General features: G+C 34.8%; 1 protein-coding gene and 1 long non-coding RNA gene across 3 annotated transcripts in view; one reads left to right on the top strand and one right to left on the bottom strand.

Moving 5' to 3' along the window:
* Positions 1-5,407, top strand: part of LOC308651072 — an 86,963-nt gene extending 81,556 nt beyond the window's left edge. For both annotated transcript variants that reach the window (XR_014022482.1, XR_014022483.1), the window contains one exon: positions 5,206-5,407. This is a non-coding gene — a long non-coding RNA (uncharacterized lncRNA). The remainder of the gene's footprint in view (positions 1-5,205) is intronic.
* The window catches only part of APC (APC regulator of WNT signaling pathway), a 131,484-nt gene that overhangs the window by 77,014 nt on the left and 34,895 nt on the right, over positions 1-19,575 (bottom strand).

Below are 19,575 nucleotides of genomic sequence, written 5' to 3' on the forward strand. Positions count from 1 at the left end.
TTTTATTTTTATGTATGACATGAGTATAGTGGTCTAACTGTACTATCTTCCATATGGATAACCAACGATGTTTGTCTTATTAAAACATTTCTTTTCCACTAAACAGAAATGTATTATCTATCATATGCTTAATTCTCCTATATATTTAGAACTGTAACTACAATTCCTTTTTATTAATTTGAGAGATTCCCATTTCTATGAAATTCTTACCCTGTATCAGGAATGAATAATTCAGGTTCTTCAATAAGATTTTCTAGTCCCTCTTCTGCCGTGGCAAGAAAAAGTTCTATGCTTTTAAGATCAAATTTATCACTGGACATTTGGGTTTTATTTTTTTGTTTGAATCTCCACAAATAAACACCACCATACAAGATTGAATCCTGGTAGTACAGAAAAAAAACTACTGATTTTAGTTAATACAAATCCCTTACTTGGCCACTTAAAAATATTATATGAACTCTAAGAATCTTATAATCTACAAATATAGATACTTTGCCTCTACTTTTCCAATATTTATACCTCATTTCTTTTTCTTATTATTAGCTTGAAATTCAATATAATGCTGAAAAAACTATCTATCTTATTCTTTATTTTAATAGGAATGATCCAATATCTCACCATTTAATATTCTTTTTGTATGTGTGTGTGAGGGGGAGTACAAGGGATTGAACTCAGAGGTATTCAACCACTGAGCCACATCCCCAGCCCTATTTTGTATTTTATTTAGAGAGAGGGTCTCACTGAGTTGCTTAGTGCCTTCCTTGCTTTTGCTGAGGCTGTCTTTGAACTCACAATCCTTCTGCCTCAGCTTTCTCAGCCACTGGGATTATAGGCATGGGCCACCGAGCCTGCCCACCATTTAATATTCTTGCTCTAAGATTTCAGTAAACATTTTTAAAACATATTTAGGCATTTTTCTTTCATCTTTAATAGAGTGGCTTCTGAATATTTTTGCAGCACTTTTTTTGGTATAATCAGATAGTTTATTTCTTTTAATTTGTTGATGCATTCCATTATAAGTTTTTCTAATGTTGGTCCACCCTCTATTCCTGAAATAAACCTTCATGCTCATATTTTAATCTTTAACATAATCTACCAAATTTCAGTATTTCACAGAGAATTTTTATTTAAAAAACCTAGTATACAATTTTTAATTTTTATAACATTTAAAAATAAAGTTTTAAAATAAGCTTATGCTAAGTTCATAAAATGAGTTGGTAGGTATCTCATCTTTTTATATGGTCTGGAATATTCTGAATATCTATTTTTTGAAAGCTATTCAAATAAGAAGGTACCTTTTTAGAAGATTCTTTAATGTATTTTAAAATGTCTTCTGTGGCTAAGTATTTTCATGTTTACTTCATCTTGTATCACTCTTATTGATTAATAGTTCACCAGTAAATTATTAATTTCCTCTAGCTTTACAAGTGTGTCTTAGTGTTGTATATACCTTTTCATTTAAAAATTCTTCATATGATGATATCTCTTCTTGTTCATGTTCTTTTTATCTTGTGTTCCTTTAAACTTTATAGGGTTTTATCTACTTTGTAGATGTTTGGGGGAAAAAAATCAACTTTTGGTGTTATTTATCTTTTCCAGTATATTATTTTCTATTTTATTCATTTCTTTATTAATTATAACCTCTTATTTTCTATTGATTTTGTTCTTTTTTTGTTAAAGTGGATTTAATTCATTTATTCACTTACTTTACTAACATTCATTTATTTTCTTCCTTAATAAATAAATGTTGGGGCTGGGATGTGGCTCAAGCAGTAGCGCGCTCACCTGGCATGTGCGGGGCGCTGGGTTCGATCTTCAGCACAACATAAAAAAAATAAAGATGTTGTGTCCACCGAAAATTAAAAAATGAATATTAAAAAAAGTTCTCTTTCTCTCTCTTTAAAAAACAAATAAATAAATAAATGTTAAGAATATCAATTTTTCTTTTGCATCTAGTCTTACAGATGTTCCACAGGTTTCAGTGTGTAGTTTTCTCCTCTAATTTTTGGATAACTCATAATTTATCTTTTTTAAAAAAATATATGTATATTTTAGTTGTAGACACAATATCTTTATTTACTTTTATGTGGTGCTGAGGATTGAACTCAGTGCCTCACAAATGCTAGGCAAGCAATCTACAACTGAGTCACAATCACAACCCATAATTTATCTTTTGATTTCCTCCTTTATCTTGGTGATATTTGAAAAATGAGCCTTTCCCAACTGCTAAGTGTATAAGGCTTTTTAAGTAATCTTTTTATTGTTAGATATATTGATTGATAGATAAGAGATTGTTGTTTATAAAATTGCAACTATTTGGATTTTAAAAAAATTTAAGCTTTGCCTTGTAGTCAAGAACATGACACATTTTCATAAACATCCAACTGAGCTTTTTAAAAAAGAAAAGGTATACAAACCCCCAAACTTCAATATCTGTTTGACTGTAGCATAATATTGTTTAAATACTCTTATATATGCTCTTATTTTTATGTATTTGATTGGACTGGACCCTAAATTCCATGACTGATACCCCCTATAAGAATACAATGGGAATTTACAGACACAGAGACACAATGGGAATGCCATGTAACAACTGAAGCAGAGACTGGAAAAATGCAACTGCAAGCTATCAAAACAAGGAGAAGAAAAACAAAACAAAAACAACTAGGAAAAGAAGCAAGGAATGGATTTTTCCTAGAGTTTCCAGAAGGACTTTTACCCTCCAGGATTGTAAGAGAATAAATTTCTCATTTAATCCACCAGTTTGTAGTACTTTGTTATAAAAGCCCTGGGAAAATAATAAACAGGTAAAAGATAAGATGATATGTTCCTTGTTATCAAGTAGCTTATGATCAGATGTAAGCTGATGGTACATCAGAAGCACAAGGTATCTTTGTTTTCTGTCCTAGGGCACCTTTGATAACACGCCCAGTGTGGGGTCCCAACACTCATGAATATACAACCTTAAAAAAGTGAATGTTTAATGGAACAATCACTGAGCAAAGGGGAAAAGGGTATAGTATGTAGTTCTTTCCCTTCTATAGATAGTTCTGAGGTATATTCTATATGGTTCTCCAGAAAGTCCTGGCAGATCAAACCACTGTTGTCCAAAGTAATGATCAACTTAAGAACTAGCTGTCCTTTTCCTGTTTCATTCTTTCCTATATTTCTATTCCTTGGATCACTTTCTGATGGAAAGTATCCACACTAGGGAGTATCTCAAGGTCTGGTTGACCAGGGACTCAGTCTAAGACAGAAATTACTTACAATCTGAAGACAGATTTCAGTTCAAAAGCATCAAATTATAGTGCTATAGGAGTCATAATCTTCAACAACAACAACAACAAAAAGTGAAGGAAGTATTCAGGACGTAAAAGCAATTTTATAAGAGACTTGAGAGATGACACAATTTTAATGAAATAAATGTGAGAGGGTAGTATTCCAGGAAAAGGAATAGCATGATCAAAGCTCAGAGACTGGAAAAATGACATATATGTAAGAGAACAGAGGATCATCTAATTTAGTTGAAGTTTACTGTGGCAGGATTAGGGAGGTGAAGGCATAAATGTGAACTGGAATAACACTGCGGCTAAGTGACTAGAAAGTGTAAGCGGTTTGGGGTTTGCATAGAATACCTAGAGAAATGGTATTGTAACAAGCCTAAAATATACAAAGGGAAACTTACCAGGGACATGTTGCTTTAACATGTCTCAGTTTTCTGTCAAAAATAGTTAATACATTGACATAAGTGATGATAAAAGCAAGAATCTAAAAAGTTATACTAGAAAATATATTTTAACACTGCTCACTGACTATTATCTGCTTACCATATTAGTGGTTGTTATATTCTTTAAACAAATCTGGTAAATGAAAACCTGAACTTTCCCTCCTCTCCCCAGTAACACTAATTCACTGAAATATATTTTTTAATATTTATTTTTTAGTTGTAGTTGGATACAATATTTTTAAAAAAATTTTTTTAGATGTTGATGGACCTTTATTTTATTCATTTATTTGTATGTGGTGCTGAGAATCAAACCCAGGGCCTCACACATGTTAGGCAAGCACTCTACCACTGAGCCACAACTCCAGCCCGGATATAATATCTTTAATTAATTAATTTACCTTTTTTATGTGGTGCTGAGGATTGAACCCAGGGCCTTGCCCATGCTAGGCGAGTGCTCTACCTCTGAGCCACAACCCCAACCCCGTGAAATATAATTTTAGAAAATAGCTTTAAGGGCTGGGGTTGTGGTTCAGTGGTAGAGCACTTGCCCAGCCCGTGAGAGGCACTGGGTTCAATCCCCAGCATCACATAAAAAAACTAAGTAAACAAAATAAAGATATTGTGTCCATCTATAATGAAAAATATTTTTTTAAAAAAAGCTTGTTTAAAAAGTAATTTTTTAAAATAAAATAAAGAACTATGTACATATACCTGTGGTAGACAGAATAATGGTCCCACAAAGGTGCCCACATCCTAATCTCTATAACCTATGGAATGTATTACCTTACATGGCTAAAGGGGCTTTGCAGATATGATTAAACCTTTAGGCAGATTCCCCTGGATTATGTGGGTGGACCCAATGTTATCACAAGGTTTTTATAAGAAGGAGGCCGAAGGGTCAGTCGGGGAAGAATGTGTAACCAACAAAGGCAGAGGTTCAGATTCAGAAAGAGATTTAGTACCCTGCTGGTACTGAAGATGGAGAAACTGACCCTAACCTGGGGAAAACAAGCAGCTTCTAGAAAGTGGGGAGAAGGAAAAAAAAAAAAAAAGCACGGAAATGCTTCTTCTTTAGATACTCTGGAGAAAGCAAAGTGTTACTGATACCTTGATTATAGTTCAGTGAAAACCATTTTAGACTCCTTACTTTCAGTACTGTGTGAGATAATAAATTTGTGTTATTTTAAACCACTACATTTGCAGTAATCTCTTACAACAGCAATAGGAAATAATGTTCTAAATACAGTGATCCTTCTCCTAGGGCTAAATTCCAGTGAAATCCATATGATCTTCAAATATATCAACAAATTCTTTGACTCTATTCTTTGAAGGGGTAGGGTCTCTTGTATGGGCTAGATTTACTGACTACTAATAAAAATAATATGGTAGAAATGATGGTTATGCAGCTTCTGAGAACATGTTGGTCACGAATGGCTTTCTTCTTGCTCTTTCTTGCTGTGTTTCTTGGGGGATGCCAGTTGCCATGTCATGAAGACAAGACAGACTCTTGAGAAGCCCAACTGAAGAAACTGAGGCCTCTTGCTAATAAATAGCCTAAGAGAAACAGACTACATGAGTGAGCCATCTTGGAATTAGATTCTCTAGTTTAGTCAACTCTCAAATGACTGTGGCCTTGGCTGATGTCTTGACCATGTGTCAGACCACCCAAATAAGACATTCCTAAATTCCTGCCTCACAGAAACTCTGAAATAAAAAATGTTTATTATTTAAGACACTATGTTGTTTAAGCCACTAAGTTTCTCTGATATGTTATGTAATGATATGTAACTAACATAGTTCATAAAGACTCATTCATAAGGACATATACCATAGCATTGTCTGTGTAAGGAAATTTGAAAAGTCTAATAGAATAGCAGAAGGAGAGGTAGGAGAGAGGACAGGAGGGAAAAGCAGGGGATTACAAACTGAAATAGATTTCCATGCATGTGTAAGTTTGTCAGGATGAATCTAACTACTATGTATAATCACAAAGTTCTAATAATAATTAAAAATCTAGAGCTTTCACTAGAGGTAAAAACAAATATTATGGGATTCTCTGCAGCAGAGTTGGCACCACATGCTTGCTTGACATAAAGTAAAATGAGTAGATATTAAAAATGGTATTGAGTTAAAACTATTCAAGAGCTGGGATTGTGGTTCAGCGGTTGAGTGCTCGCCTAGCACGGGCCGGACCCGAGTTCGATTCTCAGCACCATATAAAAATAAAGGCATTGTGTTGTGTCCATCTACCAAAAAAAAAAAAAAAAAAAGAAAGAAAGAAAGAAAGAAAGAAGATTATCTCTCTCTCTTTAAAAAGAAATTCAAAAATTATATAAATTAAAAACATTAATCGGCATATGTACAAGAGAACTGAAAGCAGGGACTCAAACAATAATTTGTACACCCGTGTTCATAGCAGCATCATTCTTAATAGACAAAAGATGAAAGCAACCCAAGTGTACACTGACAAATCAATGAACAAAATGTGGTATACATATATAAAAAAATATTATCCGGTTTTACAAATGAAGGAATTCTGGCCAGGCACAGAAGCACACACGTGTAATACCAGCAACTTGGAAGGCTGAGGTAGGAGGATTCAGAGCGAGTTTAAAGCCAGCCTTAGCAACTTACCAAGACTCTGTTTCAAAATAGAAAGGGTTGGGGAGGTGGTTCAGAGGTTAAGCACCCCTGGGTTCAATCCTCAGTACCAAACAAAAAGAAGGAATTCTAATTCATGCTACAGCATAAATGAACTTTGAAGACATTATGCTAAGTAAAATAAACTAGTCCCCAAAGGACAAATATTATGATTCTACTTATATGAAGTTCCTGTACTAGTCAAATTCAGAGACATAAAGTGGAATGGTGATTGCCAAGGTTTGAAAGGAGGGGAAAACTGGGAGTTGGGGTTCTCAGAGTTTCAACTGGAGAAGATGAAAAAGTTCTGGACATCTATGTTGATTACGGCTGTACTACAATGTAAATGTACTTAATGTCACAGAACTATACACTTAAAAATGGCTAAGATGGCTAAGTGCCATGGTGCATGCCTGAAACCACAGCTACTCAGAAGGCTGAAGCAGAAAGACTGCAAATTTGAGGCCAGACAGAACAACGGAGTAAGACCACTGTCTCAAAAAATAAAAAATAGAAAGAAAAATTAGGATAGTAAATTTTGTGTTGTTTTGTTGGGGGGTATAGCACAGTGCTAGTGCACCTGCTTAGCCTGCCCAAAGCCCTGGAACAAAACAAAACAAACAAGAACACATTTGAATGAGTTCCTATAAGAGGAGTGGGATACCGGTATGAATAAAGGGGAGAGGCTGACCTTGTAAATATTGATAGTGCCATGGTCTGATTTTTACAAAGGCAATTTTGGGAACATATCTATTATATAACATTGAAATGTCATCTGTGCCAAAATGAGCATTGGTATTCCTTTCCTCATTAACACTACAGAGATCAAAAATCACATATATTATGATAGTTAGTACTAAAAGATCAAGAAATTCCTTCATCTAACCTTCTCATTGCATATCCAAGATACTTAGTACTTCAAAAATAATTTAATTTTCAAAATTATCTAGGATTCCAAGCAGATTTTACAAAAAGGGAGTGTTTCAATGAGTGATCCTACCCTTTCCTTTAAATTAGAAGATATTTCGGATTATATGAACCTTTAAAGATCCTAGGAATATCTCTAGATAGGGCAAAGGGATGGGAGGGGAAGGGAAGTGGCATGGGGGTAGAAAAGGTGGTGAATGAGATGGACATCATTACCCTAAGTATATGTATGAAGACATGAATGGTGTGAATATACTTTGTATACAATCAGAGATATGAAAAATTGTGCTCTATTTGTGTAATATGAATTGTAATGCATTCCGCTGTCATATATAACAAATTAGAATTAAAAAGATCCTAGGAATGACAATAAAATTTCACATACTTCTGTTATGAGTTCCTTACAGGTTAGTTCTCATGCCTTATATCATTCTTCAACATCTTTCGTAGGTTTGGCATTTAGTAGGTACACTTAATAAATATGTAGTGAATATATTTACCCAAGTGTTACTCATCTTTTTACAAGCTCTACTCCATCCTATGTGCTTGGACTCTAATTCAAAAAAAGGAAGGTGAGATCAAAATTGAAGAAAACATTTAAACATATAAAACTATAAAAGACTGGTTAAATTGGTGGGCAGGGTGGCGCATGCCTGTGATCCCAGCAGTTCAGGAGGCTGAGGAGCTAAACAACACAGTGAGACCCTGTCTCTAAATAAAAAATACAAAAAAGGATTGGGGATGTTGCTCAGTACTTGAGTGCCCAAGTTCAATCACTGGTATCCCCAACCCTTCCAAAAAGGATTGGTTAAATTATGTGACATAACAGTATAAAATATAAAAATGGTAAAATAAAAATCTATATGATAATTAGTGCAAATAAAAATGATAGTTTTCAGTTCATAAAACATGAATATTTACTTTAAATATTTGCCTAATTAATTGTGCTATTTCTTAATAGCACAATTATGATATTAACAATGAATAATTTCAAAGACCTACTAAGTATTTTATAAGGTATTCTTATATTGTGGTTAAAACCCCACAATCATGTGGGATTCCTTTTCACTGATGAATGATTTGTCAGTGATATATGCTTTTCAAATCATTTCTGTTATGTATTATTTTGTGTTATATATTAACGTACACTATTAAGTAGTTTTATAGAACTTGATAAAAGAGAAGATTTAAGTTCTTTAAGTCCTCATACAATTCATGACCTTGGTTAAAGTCACAACATACCTGATTAAGAGTACTCTAACATTTTAAGTGAAAATAATACTACACTGAGTCAATCAAACAATAAAATGAGAAAATTCATGTAAAAATATTATAAACTTTCAAGGAATACATAAATTGAGATTCAAAGAATTGAATAATATTAGCTATTACATTTCATTTGCAATTTCAATGTGACATTTTAAATTCTAGTCACTTTCCATCAAATTTAAAGATTCCCTTAGTACTATTAAGCCTGATCAAGTACTTTTTAAAGCAAAAAATGATTTTTAAAGAATAGTTTTAATTTATTGATGAAAAGCATATAATTTTTTTAAGTCTAATTTCTTATTATCTTGGAAAAAATTATAAATCAAATTATAAGTTCTGTTAAGACTTTCTATTACATAAACCTATCTAAGAGCCACAGTTACTGATCTGGAGGGCGCGTTAACAAAGCCATTCTTGTTCAGGGAGTGAGGAGGTGTGGCAGGCAGGTTACCTTAAATATGCATAAAGATAAGGCATTTAAAATTATTCAATCTGAAAACATAATTTTAGACATTAAAGTAATGGAAAAAATAAAAACAACACAAAACACTTTGTATCAAGAGTATAATATGAATATTCGCTAAATATATCTTTAAAAAAAGCCATGGTGCTTTAACTTTAAATATTTGCCTGTAGACTTTATTCAATGATATCTAAAAGTGACCAAAGAGAAATATGAGATTACTTAATAAATACAGATCTTAAATTTAGGCCTATGAAAAAATTATCGCAATTTACATTAAAAAGTAACTTGCTCTTGAATGACCTAATTAATGACATAAAAGCTACACTAACAAAAGATCCACTGTTTCATACATAATTTATTAAGATTTCCTGCAGGATTTCTGTTAAATCAAAGAATTTGAGCATCTCTTTTGTGATGTAGGATCTAAGTATCTGATAAATGTCAAAACATTAATAACCTAATATTTTTCCTACTTTAACGAACAATATTTTTTTCTCCCATTTAGGCTCCATTTATAAGAAACCACAGTTGGTTTCTAATAAATGAATTCTACCCCTGGCATTTGCTGCAAGGTTTCTTATTCCTCTGCAGTTGTCCTTTCAGCCTAACAGAGAGAAAAGCAGTGCTGCAGTCATCCACAAAAAGCCTCTACCACTGCATTTTGTAACTAACAAAGACACTGGTATCTTTTTACCACTCTATTCACAGAGAGTTAACTTAGAAGCTATATAAAAGCAGGCATTTTACTATTGCTCAATATTTCACCAGTCAACCAAAAACATCACTAAATCTCTGTATTACCTGCCTCTTCCTCTTCCTCCCATTCCCGTTACCCCTTTATACTATATTCCACATCAGCCAGCTCTGTATTCCCTCTTTTGGCTACCACTGCATGTGTCCTTGTGGCCAAGGAGGAAAAAGCCTTTCAATGGGTTAGAGCTTTTGCTCCTCGCCATGAATATGCTCCATTCTTTGTTGTCCTCTACCCGTTTCCTTAGATACTGTTATTCCACTCCACTCTGTCAACAGGCATTATAAAAACAAAACCCCCTTCTAGCTTCAAAATCAGCTCTCTCACCAGACTCCCTTAACACTTCTACCCCTCCCCCTTCTTCCTCTTCTGTCAAAAACCCTGGATCAAAAGCACAGGAAATCCATCTCTGGTGCTGCAGTGGGGGGTGGGGGAGAGAAGGGGGCCGACGCCCCTGCCTCCTCTTTTGGCATATGGCAGCGGACCCTGTGCCAAGGGAAGGCCACCGGGTTAAGACCGTCAAAGGGAAAATCGCCTCCTCCCTCCCCCCGCAAGCAGCCTGGCCATCGGGGCTCCAGCACCTACCCCATTTCCGAGCCCGGCAGCACCTCCATTCCGTCTCCAGTGACACCCCAGCGGGCTGCGCCAATACAGCCACATGTCGGTCACGTGTCCCCAGGCCCAGCCAATCCGCGGGTACCGGACTGAGCAGGGGAGCGCCCTGGTCCGCATCCAGTGGATTACACAGCTGCTTTACGCTCGGCTTCCGATCCCGCACTCTGCAGCAGCACACAGGGACCCGCCCCGCAGCACAGCCAGTATGGGCCCCAGCCTGCACTGAGCCTCGTGAGCCTCCAGGGTATGCCCTCACTGCCCCTACCCAGGCAATCCAGGGAAGCTGATGGTGGCTGACGTGCGGAACAGGGTGAGGTGGGAAGGTCCACAGGGCAGAGATTAGCGTGAGATGCTAGAGATGGGTGGGGGAGTAATAAATTACATCTCATTGGCTATGATTCACATGCTTACAGCAAAGACAGAACTAATTCTATTAAATGTATCACCACAAATAATTTTATATTACAAATCAAGGACTTGTTAGGTAAATCACTCCATTACATTTGAATTTAAAACAATTAACAGAAAAGCTATGATGCAGCACAGCACAGTGGTTGAGACCAGGACCTAAGAGTCACAGTGCCCGGGTTTTATCTTTTTGCCCTTGTCATTCTACCTCTGTAATTTTAGTCCCTTAATCTCAGTGCTTCAATTTTTTCCTCTACAAAACGAAAATAGAAATATAGAGAAGTTAATAAATACAGAGTAGTATTTATAGCAGTCCCTGAAACAGGGTAAGTGCTTAGCTACTACTGAGGTGCATATGTAATATTTTAATGCAAATTCTACATTCTATTTAAATCTAACCACGTGGAGCTTAAATCACTAACTTTATTAGTGAGAAAGGCAGGTTCAAAAACTGTCAAGAATTTAAAGTTCGATTTAAGTTCTGGTTTGAAGCGGGGAAGGGTGTATGTGTTCCATTGTCTATTTAAATTTAACAGGATTCTATACTTCAGGTACTAAGTGAAATATTTTTACTATAGTATTTTTTTAGCTTTTAAAATATATGAAGAGTACACCATTTTATTAACATAGTTATATATATCAAAAGGGGGACACACTCACGATGTAATCCCAAATATTGGGGAAGTGAGGCAGGAAGATTCAAAGTTTGAGGCCAGCCTCCACCAATTTAAAGAGACTCTCTCTGTTACACACATATACACACTACATATAAACATACATACATATAGACTGAGAGAATATCCTTTATAAGACAGAATTATGGGGTGATTTTTACGTTTCCTTTGTGCTTCTGAATTTCTTCATTCTATTATAATGTCTGATATATATCTAAAATGCCCTATGTATATGTTGAACAAATAAATCAATGACTTCTACACTACCACATTATTACTCTAACTAGGATTACATATTAAAAGTTTAAATATATTCAGAAAAAGTTTCCCTTCATATTTGAAATAAAGGAAATATGTAAATCAATTTGATTCTAGCCTAAATATCTCTTATGAAAATGACTTCATTTTACAAAAGGCTTTCAAGATGCTATTACTGAAAGTGCATGATTCATTGCCCAGGACTTCCATAGTCATCATTTGTGACAAATTCGGAATTTTTCATGAGGCCTACTAGAACTTCCAGAAAGAAAAAGTATCTTTTGAAATAAAGAACATACTTCAAAAGCTCCCCAAAATAACTTCTTAGTACCTTAGGAAACAATTTTAAGTCTCTTACTTTTGATTCAGACTATGAGTCAAGAATAATTCAAGCTTTTACTTAGTAAACCAGTTTGTAGCCAAAATTTGTCTAAATTTTTACCACAAGTATTGTAGAAATGACAAATGACAAAAGTTTTATTATTTTTACTTTAAATAGTTTTTGCAGTGCTAGAGACTGAACCCAGGGCCTTGCATATACATTCTAAGCAAGCACTCTATCACTGAGTTATACCTCAAATCCCATCAAATGATAGTTTTAAACAAAGTTGTGACAATTACATGTTCATTATATACTATGCTTTAAATTTGAAAAAAACAAGCCCATCCAAAAATTTCACATTTTGCAATGTTGCCAAATAATTATTTAGTAAAAGACTTTTCAAAATAGTTTCCCCAGGGATTCTAAAACTGAATTAAATTTCATTTTAAAAATATATTCTACTATCTTTGAAACTATAATTTTTACATAGACAATCAAAATATATTAGGCCAAAGGAGATCAATGAAGCACTAATTATTTACCAGGTTATATGTAGGAATAAAGCTCCTGCCATCACTACTTAATTGAATTAGTTATATTACCCATATGCTATGTTAAAATAACTTCTGATCAAAATGTAAAACAGAAATAAATTTTACGTTAAGACTGTTTTCTATACTTTTAAGCGTATTTTTTATTTGTTTGTTTTAGTTATACACAACAATAGAATGTATTTTGACATATACATACATGGAGTATAACTTCCCATTCTTGTGGTTGTACATAATTTGGAGTTACACTGATTGTGTATATGAACACAGGAAAGTTATGGGCAATTCTTTCTGTCTCTCCTATTCCCATTCCCCATCCCTTCCCTTCTTTCCCCTTTTTCTAATCCAATGCACTTCTATTCTTTCCTCCCCATGCCCCACCCTATTATGTGTTAGCATTCGCATATCAGAGAATATTGGACCTTTGGTCAAACATAGTAATTTAAAAAAATGACCAATCATTGTTTTTAGTAAAAGGTTTCATAAGTAAAGGTTATAAAAATGAACACGTAATTCACTTTTTTTTTTTTTTTGGCAGTATTGGTGGGTGATTAAACACAGAAGTGCTGTACCACTGAGCTACAGCCCCAACCCTTTTATTCATTTTTTTGTTTGTTTTGGGGCCGGGTCTCACTAAATTGCTGGGGCTGGCTCAAGTTTGTGTTTCTCCTGCCTCAGCCTCCTGAGTAGCTTGGATTACAGGTCTGTGAAACTGTGCCAGTGCAACAAGATTAACAAGAGTCTTAATGTCTTAAATTTTGTGTTCTATTTTTACATACACATTTGGCCTAATTTAAATATTGTGGTTTAAAAAACTGACAAGAATAGTATTGGTAACAATATTAACTAGTGTAAAATAAGTTAAAAATAGTGCTCCTTTCTGATGCTTTAGTTGACTCCTGTGCTTTTATTAATAAACTCAAGTCTTTCTCTTTATTGGAGGCCTCAGACAGAATAGATTTCTGCCTATAAAAAGATAATTTTTTTAAAAATTTAAAAAGTCATTGTAGTGTAAATATAACTTCTACAACTAAACCTCCAGTTCATTTAGAAACTTTTCAGTCTTTGGATTTATAACTGTGGTTTGATGGGAAAACATCAGAAAATAGATTTTTAGGGTCAAAATGGTTGGGAAATCCTTTCAATATTTTTCATGGGATACAGGAGGGAAGTGAAATGTAATGTCAATGAGATTTTTAGTGATGTATAAGATATGTGGAAGATACAGTCAGTCGTATTTAAAAAAAATTAAAATATTTTTTAAAGTTGTGGATGGACATAATACCTTTTTTAAAAAAATTTATTTTTATGTGGTGCTGAGGATCAAAACCAGTGCCTCACAGGTGCTAGGCAAGCACTCAACCATTAAGCTACAATCCCAGCCCAGTCACAGTCTTTTAACAAGCTAGATTTACTTATTTGTTCTTTGAAGGATAAAAGTCTCAAAAGAAGTATTCCTAGCCCCAATAATAGATTCTTCAGTTTTTCTTCTTATCAGCAGACATCAAAATAGTTTATACTCCAGCTCCCTAGGCTTTCCACTGCTGACAATGGATTTAAGAAGTTTAGTCATGGAGTGCCTGAAGGGATGTTAATTAGTCTTCCCACACTAAATGCTTCCAAGGTGCATCAGGTTTCCTATGGCTGCCACAACAAATTACCACAAATTTAGTGGTTTAAAACAATACAGATTTAAAACCTTATAGTTTTATTTTATAGTTCAGAAGTCCAAAATGTGCTGAGCTAAAATTAAGGTGTTTGCAGAGCAGTATTCACTTCTGGAAATTCTCAAGGAGACTGTTTCCTTGACCTTTCCAGCTTTTTGACTGAATACAATCCTTGCTTCATAGTCCCCTTCTTCCATTTCACAAGGGTAGTAAGTCCTCACTCAGCAGTCTCTGACCTTGCTTCTGTCATATTCCTTCTCTCTCATTTTCCCACCAGCCTCTTCAACCCTTAAGGAAACACTTTTAAGGACCTTGTGTTGAGTCTTCCTCAGTAATCCACAAAAATCTACCAGTTTTCAGATTACCTTAATTCCCCTATGCTACATAATCTAGTAAATTCAGAGTCTGGGAATTAGAAAGAAAGTGGACATCTTTGAGAAGCCATTATTCTGCTGACCTCATTACAACTTTATTTCTATTTCAGGACTTGCATCCTTATAATAATTAAGTTATCTAAACAATTAGCCATTTCTAAAATTTATAGCTTCTTACAGATATTTGCTTCTCTTATTGATACATCAGAAGGTTCCATGTGGAGATTGAAGATTAGGTTCACAGTCTGAATCTTTCATTTTGTAGTTCTATAATGCTGGAAGTCACTTAATTTTTCTAGGATTTCATTACTTCATCTGTAAAATGGGAATAAATATCTGTTTGACTTATTTTGCAGAACTGTTATTAGGATCAAATATGCTATTGTGAGCAAGCTTTATAAACTGTGAAATGCTTTCTTAAAATAAAGGATTCTTAATTGCTCTGCTGGTGCAAATCAAGGTTCACCTCAAACATATTTCCATGAAATGATCTACAATCCTGGCCAGAATCAATTTACCCTCCTTTTCAAAACCTCGAATGTTTGTACCTTTTTTTATGGCACATACACTTTTTTACAATCTTATCCTATGTGTACAATATTATCCTATACCTGACTAAAAATCTCAAGGGAAAAGCTGGGCATAGTGGTGCACGCCTGCAATCCCAGTGGCTCGGGAGGCTGAGGCAGGAGAATCACAAACTCAAAGTCAGCCTCAGCAATTTAGTGAGACCTTAAGCAACTTAGCTAGATCCTGTCTCAAAATAAAATACAAAAAGGCTAGAGATGTGGCTCTGCAGTTAAATGCCCCTGGGCTCAACCACTGGTACCAAAACAAAAATGAACTCAAGGAAAAAACCCAAAATATCACAATATTTTGTGCATAGTAGGTATTTATTAAATACTGGTTTAAGGAATGATTTAAAATTAATATCTAAAGGACATCTAATGAAGATGCCCTTATAATAACATTAGAGCAACTGCTAAATAATATTACCACAAAATACAACTTTCTTTTTCTTTTTCTTTTATTGGTTGTTCAAAACATTACAAAGCTCTTGACATATCATATTTCATACATTAGATTCAAGTGGGTTATGAATCAAAATACAACTTTCTACAGAGAAAATGAAATAATTTAGGTTAAAACTCTGGCCCTTGTAGGTGAAAAAAATTTGTTGTGACACAGCCATGCAACTAAGTTTATGAGCTCAGGGAGCTGCACTACAGAATCTCTGTAGTAGTGTGAGATTTTTTAAAAAAATATTTTAAATTTTTTTCTCCACATTTTAAAATTTGTGCATTACAGTTCAACCAACGCCTTTGCTCCAGGGTCATGAAAGTAGGGAGGCAGGACAGACCTGAATAAAAGCTACACACTAAGAACTAATCAATAGCTACTTATTTATTTATTTAAGTTGTAGTTGGACACAATACCTTTATTTTATTTTTATTTTTAAAAAAATTTTAAAAATCTTTATCTTTTGTAGTTGTAATTGGACACAATAATTTTATTTTACTTATTTATTTATGTGGTGCTGAGGATCGAACCCAGGGCCTTGCACATGGGAGGTGAGCGCTCTACTGCTAAGCCATAACCTTAGTCCTAATCAATAACTCTTAACACTTTCCCAATACTTGTTTAACATACACTTGACTAATAGCCTTGGCATTTTTCCAATGCTTGCTTAGCATGGATTTTGATCCTGCCTACCCAGAAGCCATAAGCCCCTAGACTAGTACATTTAAATGGTAACTGCTATGAGGTCCCCTCTTGCCTTGTGGGAGTTCTATCTTTTCTTCTCACTTAAATAAATCCTATTCTTTTATGCTCACTCTTCCTCATCTATGGATTTCTTCTTTGAATTTATTAGACTAGGACCCAGAAAGAAATTGGTGATGATCTCCTAGAGTCTACTATTAAGAGCTGCAACAGCCACTTGATAGTAGTGGAAGAGAACAAAGCTTTGATGGCTGTGATCCCCTGAGCTGGCAGGCATCCTCTCCTGTGATTAACAGCTAACACTACAATGGGCTTTCTCAACTTATGAGCTTCTATAGCTTATGCAGACCCCACCTACCAGAAGCAAAGAATCTAGTTTCCCCCAAAATTGTGATTTCAGTTGTACATAATGGTGGGATTTGTTGTTACATATTAGTATGTGCATATAATGTAACAATATTATTTGGTCAATATCCCTTCCCAGAAATTCTCCCCTCACTTCCCTCCTTCCACCTCCTTGTGAGGAGATTTGAAAAACCAGTAGGTCACTATCTCTGAACTTAAGGTGGAGGCAGTGGTATGTGCTGCCAGGGGTGAGAAGCATAAGTACTCTCTAGATTGTGCTGTCAAAGCTCCTCACCCCAATATAGAGGGAGACCATCTGGAAATTTAGAGCACTACACAGGCCTTGCTTAGATGTGTGTGTGGGGGGGATGGAAAACGTGGGGGGGGGGGACGAGGGGTGGGGACGGGAAGGGGACAGGGACTTCTTCCTGTAACAAAGCTTTCTAGGCACCTTGTAAATATACTGGCAATTAACATGACAAAAACATGCAGAGAAATAGACATTAAAATGCTTTTATCACATTAAGAAATCAAAGAAATAGCAATAAAAAGTACCATTTTCATCTATTAAATGGGCAATAATATTTTAAAATAATATTATATGATCAGGGAGAATACATGAAAATAAGCAGTATCTATCTTTCAAAAGTTTTCTTAAAATGCTTATACCCAAACAAGATCAGTTAAAAGAAATGATCCTATGTACAATTCGATACATGCACAAAGACAGTCAGCATTATTTATACTATGAAATGTTTGAAAGAACCTCAATGAGTAGCACATACCTCCAATCCCAGTTATTTGTGAGGCTGAGGCAGAAGAATCAGGAGTTCCAGGACAGCCTGGACAATAAATACTGAGACCACATATCAAAAAAAAAAAACCCAAAATCATGTTGTCAGCAAATAATGATAGTTTGAGTTCTTCTTTTCCTATTTGTATCCCTTTAATTTCTTTTGTCTAATTGCTCTAGCTATAGTGTCAAGGACTGTGTTGAATAGAAGTGGTAAAAGAGGGCATCCCTTTAGTTTTTAGAGGGAATGCTTCTAATTTTTCGTCATTTAGAATGATGTTGGCCTGAGGCTTAGCATAGATTGCTTTTACAATGTTGAGGCATGTTCCTACTATCCCGAGTTTTTCCTAGTGTTTTGAACATGAAAGGGTTCTGTATTTTGTCTGCCTCAATTGATATAATCATATGATTTTTATTTTTAAGTCTATTGATGTGATGAATTATATTCATTGATTTCTGAACCAACCTGGCATCCCTGGAATGAACCCCATTTGATCATGGTATATTTTTAATATGCTTTTGTATGTGATTTGCCAGAATTTTGAGAATTTTTGCATCAATGTTCATCAGGGATATTGGTGTGAAATTTTCTTTCCTTGATGTGTCTCTTCCTGGTTTTGGTATCAGGATGATATTAGCTTCGTAGAATGAGTTTGGAAGGGTTTCTTCCTTTTCTGTTTCATGGAATAATTTGAGGAGTGTTGGTATTAATTCTTCTTTGTAGGTCTTGTAGAACTCAGCTGTGAATCCATTTGGTCCCAGGCTTTTCTTGGTTAGTAGGCTTTTGATGGCGTCTTCTATTGCTTGCTTGAAATTGATCTGTTTAAATTGTGTATGTCTTCTTGACTCAGTTTGGGTTGATCATATGCCTCTAGAAATTTGTTGGTGTTTTTGAGGTTTTCTATTTTACTGGAGTATAAATTTTCAAAATAGTTTCTAATTGTCTTCTGTGTTTCACTAGTGTCTGTCGTGATATTTCCTTTTTTATCACAAATTATAGTAATTTGAGTTTTCTCCCTCCTTCTTTTCATTAGGGTAGCTAAGGTTTGTCAAATTTATTTATTTTTTTCAAAGAACCAGCTTTCTGTTTTGTCAATTTTTTGAATTGTTTCTTTTGTTTCATTGATTTCCATCCTGATTTTAATTATTTACTGTCTTCTACTACTTTTGGTGTTGGTTTGTTTTTCTTTTTCTAGGGCTTTGACGTGTAATGTTAGGTCATTTATTTGTTGACTTTTTCTTCTTTTAATCAATGAACTTAATGCAATAAGCTTTCCTCTTAGCACTGCCTTTATAACATCCCAGACACTGGAAATCCATATGCAGCAAAATGAAAATAAACCCCTATCTCTCACCATGCACAAAACTCAACTTAATGTGGATCAAGGACCTAGGATTTAGACCAGAGACCCTGTGCCTAATAGAGGAAAAAGTAGGCCTAAATCTTTATCACGTTGGATTGGGCCCTGACTTCCTAAAGAAGACTCTGAAAGTGTGAGAAATAAAATCAAGAAATAAAATCATGGGATGAACTCAAAGCTTCTTCTCAGCAAAAGAAACAATGAGGTGAAGAGAGAGCCCACATTTTGGAAGCAAATTTTTGCCACACGCACATCAGACAGAGTACTAATCTCCAGGATATATAAAAACCAACATTCTTAATACCCCAAAACAAAACAAACAACCTAATCAATACATGGGCTAAGGAGCTGAACAGATACTTCTCAGAAGATATATATTCAATCAACAAATAAATGAAAAAAATGTTCATCAACTCTAATAATTAGAGAAATGCAAATCAAAACTACTCTTAAGTTTTATCTCATGCCAGTTAAAATGGCAGTTATCAAGAATACAGACAACAATAAATGTTGGTGAGGATGTGGGGGGAAAAGCAAACTTGTACTTTGCTGGTGGGACTGCAAATTGATGCAACCAGTCTGGAAAGCAGTATGGAGAGTCCTTAGAAAACTTGGAATGGAACATCTGACCCAGCTATCCCACTTCTTGGTCTATATATACCCAAAGGACTTAAAATCAGCATACTATAGTAACGCAGCCACATC

Source organism: Spermophilus citellus, assembly GCF_964194105.1.
Source record: "Spermophilus citellus genome assembly, chromosome: 1".
Taxonomy (NCBI): Eukaryota; Metazoa; Chordata; class Mammalia; order Rodentia; family Sciuridae; genus Spermophilus; species Spermophilus citellus.